Source organism: Ursus americanus, chromosome 3, assembly GCF_024610735.1.
Source record: "Ursus americanus isolate L20-20 chromosome 3, mUrsAme1.1.p, whole genome shotgun sequence".
Lineage (NCBI taxonomy): Eukaryota > Metazoa > Chordata > Mammalia > Carnivora > Ursidae > Ursus > Ursus americanus.
Genome location: NC_142129.1, coordinates 21,724,872 through 21,747,082, shown reverse-complemented (window position 1 = coordinate 21,747,082; position 22,211 = coordinate 21,724,872). Strand labels below are relative to the sequence as shown.

At 57.7% G+C, this 22,211-nt stretch overlaps 2 protein-coding genes across 3 annotated transcripts in view; one reads left to right on the top strand and one right to left on the bottom strand.

The window, feature by feature from the left end:
• The window catches only part of COPG2 (coat protein complex I subunit gamma 2), a 115,084-nt gene that overhangs the window by 15,275 nt on the left and 77,598 nt on the right, over positions 1–22,211 (bottom strand). The window lies entirely within an intron of this gene.
• The window catches only part of MEST (mesoderm specific transcript), a 63,151-nt gene that overhangs the window by 31,577 nt on the left and 9,363 nt on the right, over positions 1–22,211 (top strand). The window lies entirely within an intron of this gene.

The following is a 22,211-nucleotide window of genomic DNA, read 5'->3' as shown; positions in this document are numbered from 1 at the left end:
CTGTAGGAAAGACGAAGTATGGAAACAGATTGAGCAATGGGTGTAGAATAAAAAGAGGAACCAAACCGGGAGTTATTAGTGAGAATGACACACACTCAGTACGCGGGTGGTTAATAAAACATAAAGCTGGGGGGGCAAGAAAATGGGTGGAAAAGCAAAACGTACCTTCAGATGGGGAAGGTCATATGCGGAAGGACACAGTGAGGCAAGGTTTGGCACTAACTGCAGCTAACAGAACGAGGAAGAATACGGATGATGGAAACTGAGTCAAGAGCGCGCTGTATGGGTTAGCCCACGTTTCAGAGTAACTAGAGCAAATACAAGGGAGAACAGCTTCCCGTAAGGAGACCCAGAAACGTGAGCACAGGAGAAGTGGCGCGTCCGTTGAGGAGACGGCTACAGGATTAGAGACTGGCAGAAGATACTGAAGAGCGTGGAGGCAGGATGAAAAGATGTCAGAAGGCAACTACAGGCTTTAGCGTGGACTGGATGCAAAAGGCAAAGGGGAAAAGATGGACTGAGTTGCATATTTAATCCGGTTCTAAACAAAGGAGGGGAAAGAGGTCCAGAAATGGGTCAAGAGGGACTCAGTGGACATAGGGGCAAGGGTGTCATGGAAGGGCACTGAAAAGTGCACATCCATACCTAGAACGGGCATCGAACTTCATGAGAACAACGGTACTAGGCAGATTACGGGCCGGGGCGGGAGGGCAGGAAGAGGCAGGGGGCTGAAGCACGGCAGGGAAGGCAAAGGCAGGCATCGGGGGCCATGCAGGTCTGGACCGACAGGACTAGAAGAGTCTCCTAGTCACTTTTTCTCAGGGACAAAAGTGTCCTCAGTAATAGAGGAAATAAACGAGGAACAAAAGAGGAAATTGTATGACTTAGTACTACGTACAGAGACATGAGAAATGAGAGTACAGTGAACCCGTGTATGCTGGGGAAACAGGAAGAAGGGACTAGAGTAAGGTGGCTGGACAGAGGATCTTGCAAAGCGCATCGCAGTATGTAAATTCAGGAGCTAGGAAGGCTAGAGAGAGAGGAGAAATGCTGAACGGGAATGAGAGGGCGATCCGGCTAAGGAGGTTACAGGGCATTTACCTTCTTAGAGCTGAGTTCAAGGGAGGCTCCAGTTTTCAACAAGACCTAGAAAAGAAAGAAACAAAGAGTCTGGCAGAGAGAGTGGAGTAGACAAACGAAGGATGAGAGGAAAAGATTAGAGAACCTCCTGCAGACTACTAAGCGGACAAGAATGAGAGCCTCAGCGGGTCGATTTCCGAAGGCCTATCAGAGAAAGGAAGGAGCGCGCGCTCTGAGAACAAGTAAAATTAAACGGGAATGAATGAGGCATGGACACGATATTGAGTAAACAGAAACAAAAGTAACACTAAAGAATGATTCTTGATGACGAGGGAGAACAGACCCAAGAAATAAAAAGTATAACTGTTAAGTGGCCTGGGGGGTGGAGCACATCAGTGTCGGAGCAAACATGGAAGGGCACGCGGGGTTCCAAGAGCGGAGAGCCGGGCCCGTGCCAACAGCTGGGGCGGGGCCGGGCTCGGAGGAGAAGTGTGCATGGCAGCTGATGGAAGCAGGCGGCTAGAGGTGCGCGGGGGCAGGGTGCGGCCCAGGGAGTCGGGGTGGGCGTCCACTGCAGTGATTCTTCCCGAGGATGGGGGAGGGAGTTTCACCCAACGGGGGGCTGTGGGCATGGCCCCCAAGGCAGGCCTATCGAAGCATCTGAGGGGGAGCAGTGCTCTGCTCAGTGCAAAAACAAACCCAAAAACACACAAAAGCAAACACAAAAACACACCCTGACGATGATGCTGATAGGCGGTCTTGGGGGTCATGGGTCCTCGGGTGAGAATCACTGGGTGGAAGGGGCCGAGTGGAGGCGGGCAGAGAGGTGACGCTTGAGCAGGGGAGCCCTGGGCCGGGGTAGGTGATGGGGTGGGCATCAGAGTCAGGGCTGTGAGACGTGGGGAGAAGGCCCCCGGCCCAGGCAGACAGCAAGCAAATGGATGTAGCCAAGAAGGCCTCTGGTATGATGTGTGTGTGTGGGGGGGGGCGGTGAAGGCCGGGACTTCCTGTCAGTGCGCAGGAGTGCAGACTAGCTGAGGACACCTGAAGAGGAAGGCGGAGCGCGGGGTCGGTACCCGATGTCTGAGGCAAAGACGACTGACCTGGGCTGAGCAGTGGGTGAGGGATGGAGGAGGGAGCGCGCGGCAGGGAAGACCCCGGAGTCCGGCTGGATGACTCCCAGAGGGTGGCTGGGGGAATGTCAGGTGGCTCAGGTCACAGGACAGTCCCTTTGCCAGCTAGGCAGTCGAGACGCCAGGCAGGAGGGGCACGGAGCCGGGCCCTGGAGGTGGGGCAGGGGAGCAGTCTGCAGCAGGGGGGAGGGTGTGCGAGAGTAGAGGGGGGTCCACAGGGCGAGAAGAGTGACAAAGAACAGGTGATGGTGCCTGGCAGGGAGGGCGGGAGAGGCTAGTAGAGGATCAGGGAATGCCCTGTGCCAAGAGGGTGGCAGAGAGTCCAGAGGAGGGAGTGGACGTGGAGGGACCAGGAGCTGTGTCCCCCGTGTGGGCACAAGGGCGTGAGGAAGCCCGTGCAGGAGGAAGAGCGCAGTTGGTGAGGACCGTGGGAGAGCGGGGAGGAGGCCAGGGGAGGACGAGATGGTAGAGGTGGTGGCCCATTCAAAGCGCTGGAGACAAGCCTGTCAGTGCAGGGGGGACGGCGAGAAGATGAAAGGTCAGGGAAAAGCCCAAAGAGTGACCTCGTCCAAAATGGCAGAGCTGAAAAGAGAGAGGGTTTAGTGGTGAGCTCAGCAGCAGACGGATTCAGTACAGCACATGGGCATGAAGCAGCTGGTCACCCAGGGTGCGGGAGCGCAGGTCAGGGAGGGAGCCCACGTGAAGGAACAGAGCTGTGACTCCTTCACATGACAGGTGGTGGGGAGCTGGTCAGGGGGACAGAAGGGAAGCGATGTGGACAGGCAGCAGGGGAGAAAGGAAAGGACCTCATACGTGGCAGAGGCTCACGAGGGGTAGAGGGAGCGATGCTGAAAAGGGGAAGGTGTCATGAAAAGCTCCCAATCTGGAGACATTGACAGATTTCAGGGGGTAAGGGGGCAAGACAGGTGGCATATGCGGTATTGAGATGGGATGGCAGGAGCAGAGCAAGGTGAAGACCTCATACCCTGGGCATATGAAGACTCAGGACCCTCAGGAACAACTGGGGTAAGAGGCTTAAGGAGTCGGCAGAAGGGCAGCAGCACTGCTGACCCCGCCCAGGAGCCTGTGGCAGGTAACCTCACGGATAGAGGAGGGATGTCTGTGCGCGCAGTCCGCTGTGTGCGGAGCAGATACACTGCGAAATGGCGGGGGAGCAGGCAGGAACCAAGGCTGGTAACCTTTCCCAAGGATCACCAAGTCCATGCCTCAGCTATGCCAAGGGGGCAGAAAGGATAGAGGTCTGGCATGTAGCAGTGAGACTCCATCAGAGAAGGAGGGAGGAATGTCGAAACCAGTGGCATGTCAAAGGTCTAGTCTGAGAAGATAACGGGGACAGCAGAAGGGCACAGAGGGAGAGCAGTGGCAAGGCAGTGGGGGCTCGGGCCTCTCGGCTGAGAGGCTTGATCAGGTGGACAACAGAGGGCCAGGGAGAGTGGGAAGGAGAGGGACTGGAAGGTCCTAAAACCTGCATGTGGTGTTGTGAAGGGAGCAGGACCAAGAGGGAAGGACGGCAAAGGAAGTACTGCATAGTCTCACTGGGGAGGGGCAGGGCAGCAGTGGTGGGCAGGGGTGCATCAGATGACCACTGGTGCGGAAGGAATGGAAGCAGGGGAGGACGAGGTGAAAGTGCAGGCCTGGGGTAAAGTCCCGTGGGCAAGGGCTTGACCGAAAGGGAGGAGGAAGGTGAGATGGGATGAGGCTAGGGACAAGGGAACCTAAAGGGAAGAGGGTGGCCAGAGCCAGTGGAAGGACCAGACAGGCGACAGCAGATGGTTTCAGAGAGAACATGGCCTGTTGAGGGGATGGAAAGAGTGTGAGCTGAGAGCTCACATCCCGATGGTGAAGGGAGGACCCAATGCGACTACGTGACAGGCGTTAGGGAGCCTTGACATACACGGGCACTGGAGAAAAGGCTGGGCGCTCACCTGCACTGAGGAGGGAAAGGGAAGACATGGGTTGTGTGAGGAAAGCTCCTGGGCAGGAATGTCAAAGTGGGGCCTTGTGGCAGCTGAACAGGTCACCTCCCAGAGACAGACTGGGAGATAGTGATGGGAGGCACTGGGGAGGACGGAGGGTGGAATGTGCTGGAAGGGAGACAGACAGATACCAATAGGAGTAGTATGCAGAGGAAAGTGGCAAGTAGGAATGCTGGCACATCTCAGAGGTGCCCACCAGAAGGAACTCCAGCGCGGGGATGGACAGCTCCAGCAGAGGCGTGGGCAGGAGGGGCAGGAAAGGGTGGCGGCAGTGGGTGCCGAGCACTGGCTGCTCCTGTGGCCTGACTGTGGCAGCAAGAATAGAACTTTTTGGCCAGGCTCTTTAATACGGATCCGGCGGGGAAGGGGTGGGAAGTGCGGTTAGGTGGGGAATGGGGTTTGGGTCGGGGCAGGGGTGGATTTGACTGGGTTGGACAGGAGAGCAGGGTTGGAACTGACAGGGTAGGATGGGGTGGGGGGAGGGAGACATGAGCTATGTTCCAGGCACTGAGAAAACCATCTTCTTAAATGAGCTTGTGGACTGATATCAAATCTGGGGGGTGACGATCACAGGCTGAGGAGAGGGCACTGAAGAAAAGTGAATCCACCCGAGAGGACAAGGGAGAGCAGCTACAGGAAAGGCGGAAGGGAAGGTCGGCTTGGCGGGAGTCACAGAGGGACATGAGGACCACAGGGGCAAGTCTCAGCAAGGACACAGTGTCATGGGTCTGAAATCAGGAGGGGTAACATAGGGAAGGAGACAGTGGCAATCACTAAGACCAGTATTGGACCAAAGCTACTGTTACAGTGCCTTGTGTCACAAAGGGTGGGGCGGGAGGGCTGTGAGGGTGCGGTGTGAGGAGATGGACACTGGCGTTCGGGGCACACCAGTGTCAAAGAGTAAATATGGAAGGGATGCGGTGGTTCCAAGAGGACAGAGCCGGGTCAATGTCTGAGTGTGGGGAAATGTTGGGAATTTGAGGAACGCTGTCAGTGACAACTGGTGGAGGCTAGAGGTGTGCGAGGGCAGAGTGCGGCCCACGGAGTCGGGGTGGGCGTCCACTGCAGTGATTCTTCCCGAGGATGGGGGGGTGGTTTTCACCCGACGGGGGGCTGTGGGCATGGCCCCCAAGGCAGGCCTATCGAAGCATCTGAGGGGGAGCAGTGCTCTGCTCAGTGCAAAAACAAACCCAAAAACACACAAAAGCAAACACAAAAACACACCCGGACGATGATGCTGATAGGCGGTCTTGGGGGTCATGGGTCCTCGGGTGAGAATCACTGGGTGGAAGGGGCCGAGTGGAGGCGGGCAGAGAGGTGACGCTTGAGCAGGGGAGCCCTGGGCCGGGGTAGGTGATGGGGTGAGCATCAGAGTCAGGGCTGTGAGATGTGGGGAGAAGGCCCCCGGCCCAGGCAGACAGCGAGCAAATGGATGTAGCCAAGAAGGCCTCTGGTATGATGTGTGTGGGGGGGGGGGGTGGGTGGTGAAGGCTGGGACTTCCTGTCAGTGCGCAGGAGTGCAGACTAGCTGAGGACACCTGAAGAGGAAGGCGGAGCGCGGGGGTCGGTACCCGATGTCTGAGGCAAAGACGACTGACCTGGGCTGAGCAGTGGGTGAGGGATGGAGGAGGGACCGCACGGCAGAGAAGACCCCGGAGTCCGGCTGGACGACTCCCAGAGGGTGGCTGGAGGAATGTCAGGTGGCTCAGGTCACAGGACAGTCCCTTTGCCAGGTAGGCAGTCGAGATGCCAAGCAGGAGGGGCACGGAGCCGGGCCCTGGAGGTGGGGCAGGGGAGCAGTCTGCAGCAGGGGGGAGGGTGTGCGAGAGCAGAGGGGGGTCCACAGGGCGAGAAGAGTGACAAAGGACAGGTGATGGTGCCTGGCGGGGAGGGCGGGAGAGGCTTGTAGAGGATCAGGGAATGCGCTGTGCCGAGAGGGTGGCAGAGAGTCCGGAGGAGGGAGTGGATGTGGAGGGACCAGGAGCCGTGCCCCCGAGTGGGCACAAGGGCGTGAGGAAGCCCGTGCAGGAGGAAAAGCATAGTGTAGGTAAGGCCGGAAATCACAGTGGGGGTGAGAAATGTGGGAGAAGTGGAAGGAGGCCAGAGGTTGAGGAGGGAGAGGTAGCTGCCTGTGTAATTTTTAGAGATAATCCTGTCAGTGTGGGGCATGTCTAGGTCATAGAGAACCCTAGAAGAGTACCAACTTTCTTGAAAATGGCAGACCTAGAAAGGTAGGGTGCCGAGGGGTGAATATGGACAGTAGATGGATTCTGCACATCACCCTGGTGTTGAAAAAGGTGACAACAGAGGGAGGAGGGCTGTCCTGAAGGGAGCAGTGCAGAGACAACCGAATGTGTCACATGACTAACACGTGACAGGGGAAGTAGGATGGAATATTGACTGTGAACCAGAGGGTCTCTCCGAGTCAGAAGTGGGAGAATAGGCAGAGGATGGGCCAAAAGGTTCTACCAGACCAGAAGGTCTACACCTAGCACAGGAAGAGGGAGACAGTGAAGACTGAGGCAGCCATGAGGAGTGGGTCTGTGGGATGTGAGTCATGTCAGGGAAATCAGTGGGAAAACAAAGAAAAGGCAGTAGGGAAGAGGGGAAGGTGGTATGAAGAACCCCCAGTCTGAGAACATCAGCAGTTCTCAGGGAACAAGAAGACTGTCATGTGTGATACTGAGGCCGGGCAGCAGCAGTAGAGCAGAGCAGGGGAGATGGTAAGCCTGGCATATGGATCCAGGGCTCTGAGGAGCACGTGGGAACAGGGGACACAGTGACAGAGGTGACTGAGGAGTGGGGCAGCACTGCCATCAGAACAGACACCGAACAGAGACCACGGATAGGAGACCTCAGGGAGTGGTTAAGGGTGGAATTCTAACATGTGGCTGGGGACTGTGACAGGGACCTTCAACTGGGCAGGGGCACACCTTCAAAACCTGACGATGCCATAGGCTTAGTCCAGGAAGCTGATGTCGGCAGCAGCGGGGCGGGGGGTGGGGGCGGTGAGGTCTGGGGACACTTGTTTTAGAGGCTTCATCGGGTGGACAACAGAGGTGGCAAGGCTTCCTGGGATGGAGAGCAACAGGATGGGCTCCAAAGCCCATGGCCAAGAGGGCTGGAGGGCAAAGGGGGATCTGCACAATGTCAGTGGGGTGTGCAGAGCAAGGGCGTTGGGTGCATCAGGGGACCCAGTGGAGAAGGAATGGAAGCAGGGGAGGTGGACGAGCTGAAAGTGCAGGCCTGGGGTAGAGTCCCATGGGCAAGGGCTTGACCGAAAGGGAGGAGGGAAGAAGAAGGAAGGTGAGGTGGCTGAGGTGAGGGAAAAGGGAGCCTCACGCAGGGGGGCGGGCCAGAGCCAGTGGAAGGGTCACATGTGAGACAGCAGATGGTTTCAGAGAGAACGTGGCCTGTTGAGGGGATGGAAAGAGTGTGAGCTGAGAGCAGGTCCCGGGAAGGGAGCACATCCCCGGTGGTGAAGGGAGGACCCAATGGGACTCCACGACAGGCTCTGGGGGAGCTTGAGACGCACGGGTCCTAGAGAAGAGGCCCGGTGCTCTTTCCTGGGCTGAGGAGGGAAAGGGAAGACGTGCAGCCCACGAGGAAAGGCTGCAGGAAGGCATGTCCACATGGGGCCTCGATGCAGTGCGACGGGAGGGCCACGTCTCAGACAGGCAAGGTGAAGGGAGGCACCCAGGGGACGAAGGAGAGAGGGAGACAGGCTGGACACCAACAGGGTGAGTAGAGAAGAGGGAGATGGCAGAGAGTGCATCCTGGCCCCTGTCCGAGGTGCCTCCCGGGGGAAGCTCCGAGAGGCGGGCCAGCCGGTGGCAGGAGGAACGAGGGAACACAGAGGCGGGTAGCGGTGGCTGCTCCTACAGCCTCGAATGTTGTGGCGAGGGCGGAACTTTTCGGCCAGGCTCTTTACTACGGATCCGGAGGGGACGGGGTGGGAGGTGGGAGGTGGGGTCGGAGCTGGGGTTGGGGTGGGGGACAGGGTCACGCTGGGGTTGGGGTGGTTGATGGGGCTGGGGTGGGGACTGGGTTTTGGGTTGGAGATGGGGTGGGAGGTTTGGGGTGGGGGATAGGGTTGGGGTCGGGTTGGGGGACGGGGTTGGCGCTGGGGTTGGGGAGAGGGTCGGGCTGGGATGTGGGTCATGTTTTACTGGGTTGGATGGGAGGGCAGGGTTGGGATCAGTGGGCTGGGGGCAGGGTGCGGGTCTGGGAGTTGTGCTCCAGGCGCTGAGAAAAACAGTGTGTAACTGAGCTTGTGGATGACACGTGTACAACGCTGGGGGTGATGACCGCAGGCTGGGGAGAGGGTGGGGACGACCAGTGAACCCACCGAGAGAGGACACGGGCGAGTAGTACAAGAAAGGGAGAACTGAAGTGGGCTTGGCAGGACTCACCAAGGTCCACGAGGACCACAGGGGCAAGGCTCTGCAGGGCGATGGTGTCACAGGTCTGAAACGAGGAGGGGTAAGATAGGGAAAGGAATAATGGCAACCTCTGAAAAGGACCAGGTTTGCACTGATACTGTCACAATGCCTGAGAGTCAAATGCTGGAGGCCGAGGAGGAGCAGGGGGAGTATGTGAAGAGAACAGTGCTCTAGTGCACACTGGGGTTTGGGTTACGTCACACGTCAGAGCAAACATGGAAGGGCACGTGGGGTTCCAAGAGCGGAGAGCCGGGCCCGTGCCAACAGCTGGGGCGGGGCCGGGCTCGGAGGAGAAGTGTGCATGGCAGCTGATGGAAGCAGGCGGCTAGAGGTGCGCGAGGGGCAGAGTGCAGCCCAGGGAGTCGGGGTGGGCGTCCACTGCAGTGATTCTTCCCAAGAATGGGGGAGGGGGTTTCACCCGACCGGGGGGCTGTGGGCATGGCCCCCAAGGCAGGCCTGTCGAAGCATCTGAGGGGGAGCAGTGCTCTGCTCAGTGCAAAAACAAACCCAAAAACACACAAAAGCAAACACAAAAACACACCTGGACGATGATGCTGATAGGCGGTCTTGGGGGTCATGGGTCCTTGGGTGAGAACACTGGGTGGAAGGGGCCGAGTGGAGGCGGGCAGAGAGGTGACGCTTGAGCAGGGGAGCCCTGGGCCAGGGTAGGTGACGGGGTGGGCATCAGAGTCAGGGCCGTCAGACGTGGGGGAGAAGGACCCCTGGCCCAGGCAGACAGTGAGCAAATGGGTGCAGCCAGGAAGGTGTCTGGAACACTGGGGGCTGGGTACAGGTTCATGGTCGGCAGGTCGGAAGCAGTGCGCCGAAGTGTTGTACTCAAAGCCAAAGACACTTGAGCTGTAGGATCGAGAGAGATGGGAGTGGTGACCAGAAGGAAGCTGCGTGTGCGCCGTGGGCAGAGAGCACCAGAGGGGATGTCCCCGCAGGAGGGCAGGGCAGAGGACGCAGGAGACCACCCAGCATCTGGGGGAGAGATGCCTGCCAGGGAGGGAGGGAGGAGAGCAGTGGTGGACGGTAGGACCCAGGGCTGTGCAGGTCGAGACTAAGTGTTATGATGTCGTGCGTGGCATTGCAGGGGCCAGGGCAGGAGGGAGGACAGATGACAGGGGTGCTTGATGAAAGGAAAAAGGTAGGAAAATCAGAAAGAGGCTCGCTGAGAGCCCTGTCAGAAGAGTGTGCAGCAAACGGGTCTCAGTGGAAACATGAAAGGTTCCAGGGAGGAACATCTGTGGGGCCCAAGAGGACAGCGCAGCGTGGGTGCACAGGGGCGGGAGCACGGGCCTCAGCGTGCGGGGTCGGTACCCGATGTCTGAGGCAAAGACGACTGACCTGGGCTGAGCCGTGGGTGAGGGATGGAGAAGGGAGCGCACGGCAGAGAAGACCCTGGAGTCCGGCTGGACGACTCCCAGAGGGCGGCTAAATGTCTCATGACTTAAATTAGACATTTTCTTTCCTTTGTATTCAGTAGAGGCACAAAGGAGGTGAGACCTTCAGTCTGCTCCCAGGAGACTGAGGTCAGGTGCAAAGTCTTTGGGAGGTGGTCTAACTAGCAAGATGGGTGAGAAAGGGCAGGTATGGGGCCTTGTAATTAGGGCAGGGGAGGCTTGTGAAGAGCATGAGGGACCGCACTGCACCAAGAGTGGGTTGGGAAAGAGCCCAAAGGAGGCACTGGACGGGGAGAATCCAGGAACTTCTCCCCCGGTGGGGCTGGTGCGTGCAGAAGCCCACGCAGGCGAAGGAGCACAGTATGCATCAGGCGAGCCAGGAATTTGGGCCAGGTGGGAGGAGGCCAGGGGAGGGTGAGGGGCCTCCTGAGAATGCCGGAGTGGGCACTGTCACTGCAGGGCAGGGGGAGATGTGGCGTGTCACCACGCAGCCTGGCGAAACAAGGACCTCTTCCCAGTGACAGATTTGAAAAGGTAGCATGCTTAGGTGTGAATTGGGACAGTAGATGGATTCTGCACAGCAAGTCGGGGATGAAGCAGCTGGGAATGGGACAGACATTAGGGCAGGTCAGAAGGCATCAGATACGTCAAGGGCTAGACCACCGCATCCATCCCAGGATGGCAGGCAGCAGAAGTAGGACAGGAACTTGTAGATGTGGCAGAGGGTGTCTCGAAGACCAGAGTGGGAGAACAGGCAGAGAGGATGAGCCAAGGAAGGCTCATCCCACAGCTCATGTGGAGAGGAGACAGTGGCATCCTGAGTAGCTATGAGAAGGCAGTCCGCGAGAGTGTGTTGGGGCCGGTGACTAGACAGGAGAGGGAAGATACAAGCAGCATAGAAGAGGGAGGGGAACTTCAAATACGCAAGGGACTCAGGCTTGGTAAAGGGGGTACCTTGCAAAAGGGGAAGGCATCCTGAAAAGCTCCCAATCTCATAGGGCAGGTGGAATGGCGTGTGTGGTATGGAGAGCTGACGGCACGAGCACTGCAGAGCCACCATAACTAGAGGGTGTGAAAGCTGGGAGTACAGGACAAGCAGGGAAAGGAGCCAGTGAGTGGTGTAGAGCAGAGGAAACAAGGCAGTCTTGCACAGAAACCACTGAGCCCCTAACCTCAGGGACTTGGGATGGACTCCAGTGGATGGAGTCCAGTGTGCAGGGAGCAGATAGGGAGTAGAAATGGTGAAGGAGTGAGTAGGAATCACGGCAAAGGTGACATTTTATAACAGTGACCCAGTTCATGCCTCCGCTATTCCAGGGGGGCTGGCAAGGGTGGAGGTCTGGCACGCACAAAGCCTCCGCACAGAGCGGTAGGGGAGATGACATTCGAAACCAGTGAAAACAGTGTGTGCACCAGTGGGCCACAGAAGGAGAGACGAAGGGGTGGGGTGCCAGGGGCTTGGGGGTGGTAGGCTCTTGTTCACAATGTTTAATCAGGTGGATGACAGAGGGGGCCAGGCAGAATGGGATAGAGAGTAAGAGGTGGGGTTTTTTGTTTTTTTTTTTTAAGATTTTATTTATTTATTTGAGAGAGAGAGACACCCAGCGAGAGAGGGAACACAAGCAGGGGGAGTGGGAGAGAAAGAAGCAGGCTCCCAGCGGAAGAGCCTGACGTGGGGCTCGATCCCAGAACCCCGGGATCAAGCCCTGAGCCGAAGGCAGACGCTTAACGACTGAGCCACCCAGGCACCCCGAGAGTAAGAGGTGGGTCTTAAACCCTGCACTTGGGTGCTCTGAGAAGGGTGGTCAAGAGGTAAAGAAGGCAGTGCAGGGATCTGAACTTGACAGCGGGGAGTGGGAGAGCATGGGTGATAGGAAGGGGTGGAAGCGTAGGTCTGGTATAAAGTCCCGTGGGCAAGGGCTTGACGGAAAGGGAAGAGAGAGAAGGAAAGTGATCTGATGGGATGAGGCTAGGGAAAAGGGAGCCTCATGGGACGGCGGAGGTCAGAGCCAGTGAATGGACCAGATGCGCGACAGCAGACAGTTTCAGAGAGAACATGGCCTGTTGAGGCGATGGAAAAAGTGTGAGATGGTCACAGAAGGAAGACATCGCTTATGATGAAGGGATGACTTAGTGCAATTCAATGACAATGAGGGAGGCTTGAGGCGAGACGCATGGGCTCTAAAGAAGAGGCAGGCGCTTTCTGTGGTCCAGGCAGGGAAAGGGAAGATGTGCAGCCCACGAGGAAAGGCTGCAGGAAGGGATGTCCACATGGGGTCTTGATGCAGTGTGACAGGAGGGCCACCTCCTAGAGACAGACAAGGTGAAGGGAGGCACCCAAGGGATGAAGGAGAGGGGAACACGGTGGAAGGGAGACAAGGTGGATGCCAACAGGGGAGCAAGGAGATGGGGGCGGGGCCGAGTGTTTGCATCCTGGCAGATCTCACAGATGCCTTCCAGAGGAGGTTCAGATCTTGGCGCCAGCCCGTGCAGTCAGAGGCACTGGGAAAGAAGAGCGAAAGGGCGGCTGGCAGTGGCTGCTTGTACATCCTTGAGTGTTGCGGCAAGGGTAGAACTTTTCAGCCAGGCTCTTTACTACGGATCCGGTGGGGATGGGGATGGGGATGGGGAAGGGGTGGGAGGTGGGGATGGGGTGGGAGGCGGGGAAGGGGTGGGAGGCGGGGATGGGGTGGGAGGCGGGGAAGGGGTGGGAGGCGGGGATGGGGTGGGAGGCGGGGAAGGGGTGGGAGGCGGGGATGGGGGGGTGGGGGGGAGGATGGGAGAAGGGGTTGGGTTGGGTGTGGGTCAGATCTTACTGGGTGGGTTGGGTTTTACTGGGTTGGTCTGGAGGGCAGGATTGGGATTAAGGGGTGGGGTGGGGGGTTTGGGGGGTGGGGGGGTATGGGGGGGGGGACATGGGCCAAGCTCTGGGACCTGAGAAATCCATCTTTAACTGAGCTGTGGGCTGATTATACATCTAGTGTTGAGGGTGATGACCACAGGCAAAAAGGGGGGAAAGATGACGCATTTTCCCCTAGAGAAGACGCCGGAGAGCAGCACAGTAAAGGCAGAAGGGAAAGGTCTGGTTAGCAGGTAGATCAGTAGGCCACGAGGACCACGGGGGCAAGGCTTTACAGGGCCAGAGTGTCACAGGTCTGAAAAAAGCAGGGGTAACACAGGTAAAGGGACAATGGCAAATGCTAAGACCAGACTGGACCAAAGATATTTTCAGAATGCTTGAGAGTCATAAATGGTGAGGGAATAAGAGGAGTGTGGCAGGGGGTGTGCAAAGAACAATGCTTGTGATGCACACTGGGATTTGGGGCATATCACACATCAACAAGTAAACACGGAAGGGAATATAATATGGTGGTTCCAAGAGGAGAGTGCCAGGCCGATGACAGAGCGGAGGCAGTCCTGGGATTTGAGGCAGAAGATGCCATGGCAGACGATGGACGCCTGCAGGTGCATAAGAAGGGACTGCAGCTCAGGAAGTCAGGGCTTCCATAGTAGTGATTTTTCCCCAGGTTGTGGGGCGGGATAAGGGTGGTTTTCACCCAAGGGGGGCTGTGGGCATGGCCCCGAAGGCAGGGGAAGCAAAACATCTGAGGAGGAGCAGTGTTCTGTTCAAAGCAAAAACAAACCCAAAAAAACACAAAAGCAAACACAAAAACATGCCCAGTGATGCTGATAGGCGGTCTTAGGTCCTCGGGTGAGAATCACTGGATGGAAGGGGCCGAGTGGAGGCGGGCAGAGAGGTGACGTTTGAGCAGGGGCGCCCCCAAGCCGGGGTAGATGGAAGTGTCAGAGTCAGGGCTGTCAGACATCGGGGAGAAGGACCCTGGTCCAGGCAGACAGCAGAGGGGGAGTGTTGGGATTCGCTCTCAGTGCGTAAGGAGTGGAGTGCCTGTGAGCGGCCCTAGAGCTGAGGACACCAGAGGACTGACGCTGAGGGAGAAGGGAATGGTGACTGAGAGAGAGCTGGGCTGTACTGTGTAAGGAGAGAGCACCACGTGGAACCACGTGGAACCACGTGGACAGGAGACCACAGTGAAGGAGAGCATCTGGGAGAGATGCCTGCGAGGGAGGGAGGAAGGACAGAAGGATGGGGGACAGCAGGACCCAGGGCTCTCTGCAGGTGGAGACTGAGTGCAGGGGTGTCAGCTTTGGGGTTGGCAGGGGCTGGGGCGGGGGGAGGGCAGAGGGCAAAATGCTGCCCTGAGAGGAAAAAGGAAGGAGAATCGGGAACAGGCTCCCTGAGAGCCCTGTCAGAAGAGTGTTCACCAAAGGGGTCTGAGTGGAAACATGAAAGGTCCCAGGGAGGAACGTCTGTGGGGCCCAGGAGGACAGCGCAGCGTGGGTGCACAGGGGCGGGAGCACGGGCCTCAGCGTGCAGGGTCGGTACCCGATGTCTGAGGCAAAGACGACGGACCTGGGCTGAGCAGTGGGCGAGGGATGGAGAAGGGAGCGCGCGGCAGAGAAGACCCCGGAGTCCAGCTGGATGACTCCCAGAGGGTGGCCGGAGGAATGTCAGGTGGCTCAGGTCACAGGACAGTCCCTTTGCCAGCTAGGCAGTCGAGAAGCCAGGCAGGAGGGGCACCGAGCCGGGCCCTGGAGGTGGGGCAGGGGAGCAGTCTGCAGCAGGGGGGAGGGTGTGGGACAGCAGAGGGGCGTCCACAGGGCGAGCAAGTGAGAAAGGGCAAGTGAGGGCTTCTTGTAGCTAGGGCATGTGAGGCTTGTTCAAAGGATACTGGGATGTACTTCACCAAGAAAGGAACGTCAGAGGGCCCGAAGGAGGGAGGCATGGGGAATCTAGGAACTTGCCTCCATTAGTGACCAAGGGCGTGGGGAAGCCCGTGCAGAAGAAAGAGTGCGCGGCGGGTCAGGCAAGCAAGGAACTCGAGAGAGGCTGGAGGAGGCCAGGGGTGATGAGGTGGTAGAGGTAGTGGCCCATTTAACCTTGGGTATGGTCAGGTCCGTGAAGGGCAGGAGAGTCGCCGAAAGGCTGGAGAGAGGCCCAGGTAGGCAACCACCGTCTTCGACATGGTGTCCCTGCACAGGCTGGATGCTTAGGCGTGAACTGGGACATCAGATGCATTCAGTACAGCGTGACAGAGCTGAAAAAGCTGGCACCAGAATGAATAGGAGGCAGGTCAAGAAGGGAGCAGATCTCCAGGAAAAGACCAGAGTCTTTTCCATGAGTGGCATGTGGTAGAGGAAGTAGGACAGGATGTTGAAGATGACCAGGAGGGTCTCTTGAAGACAAGAGTGGCAGAAAAAGCAGAGTGGGCCACGCAAGGTTCAGTACCAGCCCAGCAGTGATACAGACGGTCGTCGTGGGCATCCAGGAGAAAGCAGTTTGGGGGATGTGAGTTGGGTCAGTGGAGCCGGTGGGAAAAGAAAGGGACAGGCGGCACAAAAGAGGAGAGAGAAAGAACCTCATGAATGTACAAGGCACTCGGGTTAGTAAAGGGGACACCGTGGAAAAGGGGAAGGCAGCCTGAAGAGCTCCCAGTCTGGGGACGATGCAGATCTCGGGGGGTGCGAGGGCTGGCATGTGCTGTACTGAGGCCAGATGGTAGGAACAGAGCTGAGCTGAGCCAAGCTGAGACACCGCAGACTGGTGTTTGAAGCCCTCAGCAGAAGTGGAGAAAAGGGCCAAAATGGGGTGAAACAGGAGACATGGCACTTTTGCACATTATGACGGACCCTGCACAGAAACTATAGCAGGTAACCTCAGGGACTTTGGAATGGACTCACATGGAGTCCTGTGAGTAGCAAATATGCTTAGAGATGGCAGGGTAGTGGGTGGGAACCAAGGCACCAACTACTGAATCCTTGCTTCTGCCCATTCTGTGGGGCTGGCAAAGGGTGGAGGTTTACCATGAGGCAGAGACTCCACATAGGGACCTGGGAAGGACAGGGGACTCTGAAAACCAGTGGGGTGTCCTAGGTCTAGTCCAGGAAGATAATGTGGGCAGCAAAGACAATAAAGGGCGGGCTAGTGGGGACCTAGGGAGCTTTTGTTCGGGAGCTGTGATTCAGGGGACAACAGAGGGTGTGAGGCAACATGGGATGGAGAGTGAGAGGAGGGCCGTAAACCCTGCATGCAGTTTAACATGGCCAAGGGGGAAGGAGGCAGAGGGGGATCCAGCGCATGTCAAAGGAGAGGGGGAGGGCAAGGGCAGTGGGCAGTGTTGCCTCAGGGGACCCGATGGAGAAGAAATGGAAGCAGTGAATGCGAGGGGAGGAAGAGGAGGAGGCAGTGGTGGGTCTGGAGTGAAGTCCCGTGGACAAGGGCTTGACTGAAAGGGAAGAGAGAAGGAAGGAAGGTGAGATGGGGTGAGGCAAGGGAAAGAGAGCCTAAAGGGAAGAGGGTGGCCAGAGCCAGTGGAGGGATGGGACGAGAGACAGCAGATGGTTTCAGGAGAGCATGTGGCCTGGCAAGACGATGGAAAGAGTGTGAGCTGTGAGAGCAGGTTGTGGGAGGGAGCACTCCCCAGTGAAGAAGGGATGACCCAGGGCAACTACATGACAGACATCAGGGATCTTGGAGATGAGATGCAAGGGTTCCAGACAAGAGGTGGTCTGAGGAGGAGGAGAAGAAAAGTGTCCCATGAGGAAAAGTGGCAGGAAGGATGTCAGAATGGGGCCTCATTGCAACTAAATGGGAGTGTTACCTCCCAGAGACAGAGAAGGTGATGGGAGGCACCCAGAAGAGGATGAAGGGTGGAGTGTGGCAGACAGGAGAAAGGCTGTACACTAATGGGGGCAGGGGAAGGAGAGAGAAGTGACAGGCTGAAATCCAGGCAGATCTCAGAGGTCCCGGCCAGAAGGAGGTTTGGAGCTTCAAGGTCAGCCAGTGGAAGCAGAGGCACTGGGTGGAGGGAGAGGAAAAGGGGTAGCCAGCAGTGGGAGTGCAGCAGTGGCTGTTCCTGTGGGCTTGAATACTGTGAGTGCAAGGGAAGACCCTTTTGCTGGGCTCTTTACTACTGATTCTGACAATGTGGGGGGCGGGGACAGGGTTCAAGTCTGGGTGTGGGTGGGTCTAATAAGGTTAGATGGGAGGCCAAGGTGGGCACTAATGGGTGCAGGGGTAGGGAGGGGGACACGAGCTAAGCTGAGAAATCCATCTCATTCGACTGAGAAGTGGGCTGATTTCACGTCCGGTGTTGTGGGGGAGGACTACAGGCTGGGGAAGCAGGGGGAGAAGTGAATCACCCAGAGAGGACACAGGTGGAGGGAAAGGTCTGGTTAGCGGGTACCAAAAAGGGCCGGGAACACCAGAAGAACAAGGAGGTACAGTGGGACTATTTCACAGATCTGATAAGGATGGGTGCTGCAGGAAAAGGGACAGTGGCAAGCGTGGAGAAGGACCAGATTTGGACCAAACACAGTGTTGAAGTGAGTAAGTGTTGGAGGAAGGAGGAATGTGCTGAGGGGTGAGGAAAGAACAAGCTGGAATGCGGCCTCGGGTCAGGGCGCGGCTGGCCTCCGAGTGCAGGCAGTGCTGGGACTTGAGGAACAGGTATTGCTGACGGCAGGAGGCTGGAGACATGCAAGGGGAGTGGCATCCAGGGAGAAGGGCTGGGCTCCCACCGCAGTGATCCTTCCCTGGGATGGAGCCATGGATGGCCCCTGAGGGGCCGTGGGCATGGAACACAACGGAAGCCCAAGAAAAGACTGGAGGGGCGAGCAGGGCTCTGCTCAAGACAAACCATAAGTAAACAAGTAAATAAAGACAAAAACATGAGCTGCTGCCACTGCCGGTGACAGGAGTCCGTGGGGGCCAGCACTCTTGGGAAAGAATTGCTGGGTAAAGGGGCAGAGTGGGGAGATGGGCAGAGAGGGGAAGCTCCAGCAGATGAGGTCCCCATCAGTAAAGATGGGGGCAGAGTCAGGACTGTCAGACACGGGGTACAAGGACTCAAGACGAGGCAGATGGTGAGCAAACAGATAGAGCCCACCAGGCACCTGGAATGATGCTGGGATGTGTTGGGATTCAGCAGCAAGGCTGGGACTGCAGAGCAAAGACAGTAGTCCAGAAACTGAGGACACCTGAGGAATAAGACTGAGAGATGGGAGTGGCAACCAGAGGTAGCTGGGTTCTATGGACAGGAGCAGAGAGCACTGTCCACGGCTATAGGGAGGGGCAGCTGGAATGGGAGGCAACACTGAAGGAGAGCATCTGGGAGAGATGCCTGCGAGGGAGGGAGGAAGGACAGAAGGATGGGGGACAGCAGGACCCAGGGCTCTCTGCAGGTGGAGACTGAGTGCAGGGGTGTCAGCTTTGGGGTTGGCAGGGGCTGGGGCGGGGGGAGGGCAGAGGGCAAAATGCTGCCCTGAGAGGAAAAAGGAAGGAGAATCGGGAACAGGCTCCCTGAGAGCCCTGTCAGAAGAGTGTTCACCAAAGGGGTCTGAGTGGAAACATGAAAGGTCCCAGGGAGGAACGTCTGTGGGGCCCAGGAGGACAGCGCAGCGTGGGTGCACAGGGGCGGGAGCACGGACCTCAGCGTGCGGGGTCGGTACCTGATGTCTGAGGCAAAGACGACTGACCTGGGCTGAGCCGTGGGTGAGGGATGGCAAAGACCGTGCACGCCAGAGAAGACCCCGGAGTCCGGCTGGACGACTCCCAGAGGGTGGCCGGGGGAATGTCAGGTGGCTCAGGTCACAGGACAGTCCCTTTGCCAGCTAGGCAGTCGAGAAGCCAGGCAGGAGGGGCACGGAGCCGGGCCCTGGAGGTGGGGCAGGGGAGCAGTCTGCAGCAGGGGGGAGGGTGTGCGAGGGCAGAGGGGCGTCCACAGGGTGAGAAGAGTGACAAAGGACAGGTGATGGTGCCTGGCAGGGAGGGCGGGAGAGGCTTGTTAGAGGATCAGGGAATGCGCTGTGCCGAGAGGGTGGCAGAGAGTCCAGAGGAGGGAGTGGACATGGAGGGACCAGGACCTGTGCACCCCAAAGTGCGCAGAGGCATGAGGATGCCCATGCTGGGGGAGGAGCACAGCATAGGTAAGACAAGCATGGAACCCGGCAGACATAGGAGGCCAGGGGCAGATGAGGTGATACAGGTGGTATCCCACTGAAAATGTTGGGAGACAACCCTCTAAGCGAATGCATGGTAAGACGATGAAAGTTCAGAGAAGAACTTAAGGAAGCAACACCCTCCAAAATGGCGCACCTGGGTGAACTGGGACGAGACGGATTTAGTACAGCATGTTGGGGATGAAGCTGACAGCAAGGAGGAGCAAGAGGGCTAGTCAGAAACAGGCGATGTCGAGGAAAGTGTAGGAAATCTGTGGCACGATGGGCGTGTGGAGGGGAAGTGGGATGGGATGCTGAAGAGGAAGAGGTTTCTAGAAGACAAGAGCAGGAGCAAATGTAGGGGATGAGCCGAGCCAGGTCAGTCTGCAGCCAGCGTGGAAAGAGAAAGACTGTGGACTCTCAGGCAGCCACGGAAGGTGGTCCTTCAGATGAGAGTCAGGTCAGGGAACTTAACGGGAAAACAAAGCAACAGGCAGAATGGAAGAGGGGAGAAAATCATGGCCAGATGAGGGACTCCAGGTCTGTAAAGGATGCACCATGGAATAGGGGAAGGCTGAGGAGCTCCCAGTCTGGGGACGTCAGCAGGTCTCTGAAGGCAAGAGGGGTGGCGGGTGGGGTAGGGGGCCAGGGCAGGAACAGCGCTGAGCTCAGCAGAGCTGTCACCCCAGAGTGTAGACCCGTGACTGCCTGGGGCCCTCAGGAGCGGAAAGGCATCCCGATAACTGAGGTGAAAGAGCAGTGGGGCAACATTGCACATAAAGACAGACCCTGCACAGAAACCATGGCAGGTCACCTCGGGGTCACTGAGGTCGATGGAGTCCAGTGTGTGGGTAGCAAATCTGCTTAGAAATGGTGGGGGGGGGGGTGGTGGAACTAAGGTGGAAGGGGCTTTTTTTTTTTTTTAAAGATTTTATTTATTTATTCGACAGAGATAGAGACAGCCAGCGAGAGAGGGAACACAAGCAGGGGGAGTGGGAGAGGAAGAAGCAGGCTCCCAGGGGAGGAGCCTGATGTGGGGCTCGATCCCAGAACGCCGGGATCACGCCCTAAGCCGAAGGCAGACGCTTAACGACTGAGCCACCCAGGCGCCCTGGGACATTTTGCTTTAATAACCAGATAGGTGCTTCAGCTAACCCGGGGCTGAAGAACAGAGGTTTAGCACGGAGCAGAGATACCGCACAGGGAACCAGAGAAGAACTAAGACCTTTAAAACCAGCGGAGTGTCACAGGTCTAGACTAAGACGATGAGGCTTGTGAGGCGCACAAGAGAGAACAAGGGGGCAGACAGCGGGGCCTGGGGCTTCGGGGACTGCTTTCCCCTGACGGACAGTAGATGGGGCGAGGCACAATGGGATGGAGAGTGAGAGGAGGGTCTTAAGTCTGCAGGTGGGTGTCGTGAGGGGAAGGAATGAGGGAAAGAGGGCAAAGGAGGTCTGCACTGTGTCAGTGAGGAGTGGGAGATCAAGCACAACAGACAGGGGTGGGTCCTCAGACCTGATGGAGAGAAGGAAGCACCAGTCAAGGGAAGAAAGAAGAGGAAGTGGAAGAACTGGGGTAAAGGCCCTTTGGCAAGTGCCTGACTGAAAGGAAAGAGAGAGGAAGAAGGAAGGTGAGGTGGGGTGAGTCTAGGGAAAAGGGAACCTCACGCAGCGGGCGGGTCAGAGCCAGTGGAAGGACGAGATGAGCGACAGCAGATGGTTTCAGAGAGAACATGGCCTGTTGAGCGGTTGGAAAGAGTGTGAGCTGAGAGCAGGTCCCGGGAAGGGAGCACATCCCGGTGGTGAAGGGAGGACCCAATGGGACTACAGGCTCTGGGGGAGCTTGAGATGCACGGGTCCTAGAGAAGAGGCCCGGTGCTCTTTCCTGGGCTGAGGAGGGAAAGGGAAGACGTGCAGCCACGAGGAAAGGCTGCAGGAAGGCATGTCCACATGGGGCCTCGATGCAGTGTGACGGGAGGGCCACGTCTCAGACAGGCAAGGGGACAGGAGGCACTGGGTGGGGGGAGGAATGGAGAATGAAGTGTGGAGGAAGGGAGATGGGAGATGGACACCAACAGGGGAGCGAGGAGAAGAGGGAGGTAACAGGCAGGAATCCAGGCAGCTCCCAGTGGTGCCAAACGGAAGTTCCCAGTGCGGGGCCCTCCAGTGGGGGCGGGGGCATGGGGAAGGAGGGGGGAGAAGGGCTGGCTAGCGGTGGCTGCTCCTATAGTCTTGAGTGTTGTGGCAAGGGGATAATTTCTGGCCAGGCTCTACTATGGATCCGGTGGGGTCGGGGTGGGAGATGGGGTCCGGGCGGGAGGAGGGGATCGTGATGGGAGGGGGGACGGGTTGGGGGACAGTATTTGGGTTGGGGTGTGGCATGGGTTTATGGGAGGGTAGGGTTGGGATCAGTGGGCATAGGGGTGGGGGTGGGGAGACATGAGCCATGCTCTAGGTACTGAGAAAACCATCTTTTTGGTCCAGGGTTGAGGATGAGGACTACAGGCTGAGGAGAGGGCAGAAAAGACCAGTGAATCCACCCGAGAGGACAAAGGAGAGCAGCTACAGGAAAGGTGGAATGGAAGTGGGCTTGGCAGGAGCCATAGAGGGACATGAGGACCACAGGAGCAAGGCTCTGCAGGGGGACGGCGTCACGGGTCTGAAATCGGGAGGGGTAACCTAGTGAAAGGGACAATGGCAAACACCGAAAGGACAAGACTAGGGCCAAAGCTACTGTTACAGTGCCTTGTGTCACAAAGGGTGGGGCGGGGAGGGCTGTGAGGGTGCGGTGTGAGGAGATGGACACTGGCGTTCGGGGCACACCAGTGTCAAAGAGTAAATATGGAAGGGATGCGGTGGTTCCAAGAGGACAGAGCCGGGTCAATGTCCGAGTGTGGGGAAATGTTGGGAAATTGAGGAACAGTGTCAGTGACAACTGGTGGAGGCTAGAGGTGTGCGAGGGCAGAGTGCGGCCCACGGAGTCGGGGTGGGCGTCCACTGCAGTGATTCTTCCCGAGGATGGGGGGGGTGGTTTTCACCCGACGGGGGGCTGTGGGCATAGCCCCCAAGGCAGGCCTATCGAAGCATCTGAGGGGGAGCAGTGCTCTGCTCAGTGCAAAAACAAACCCAAAAAAAC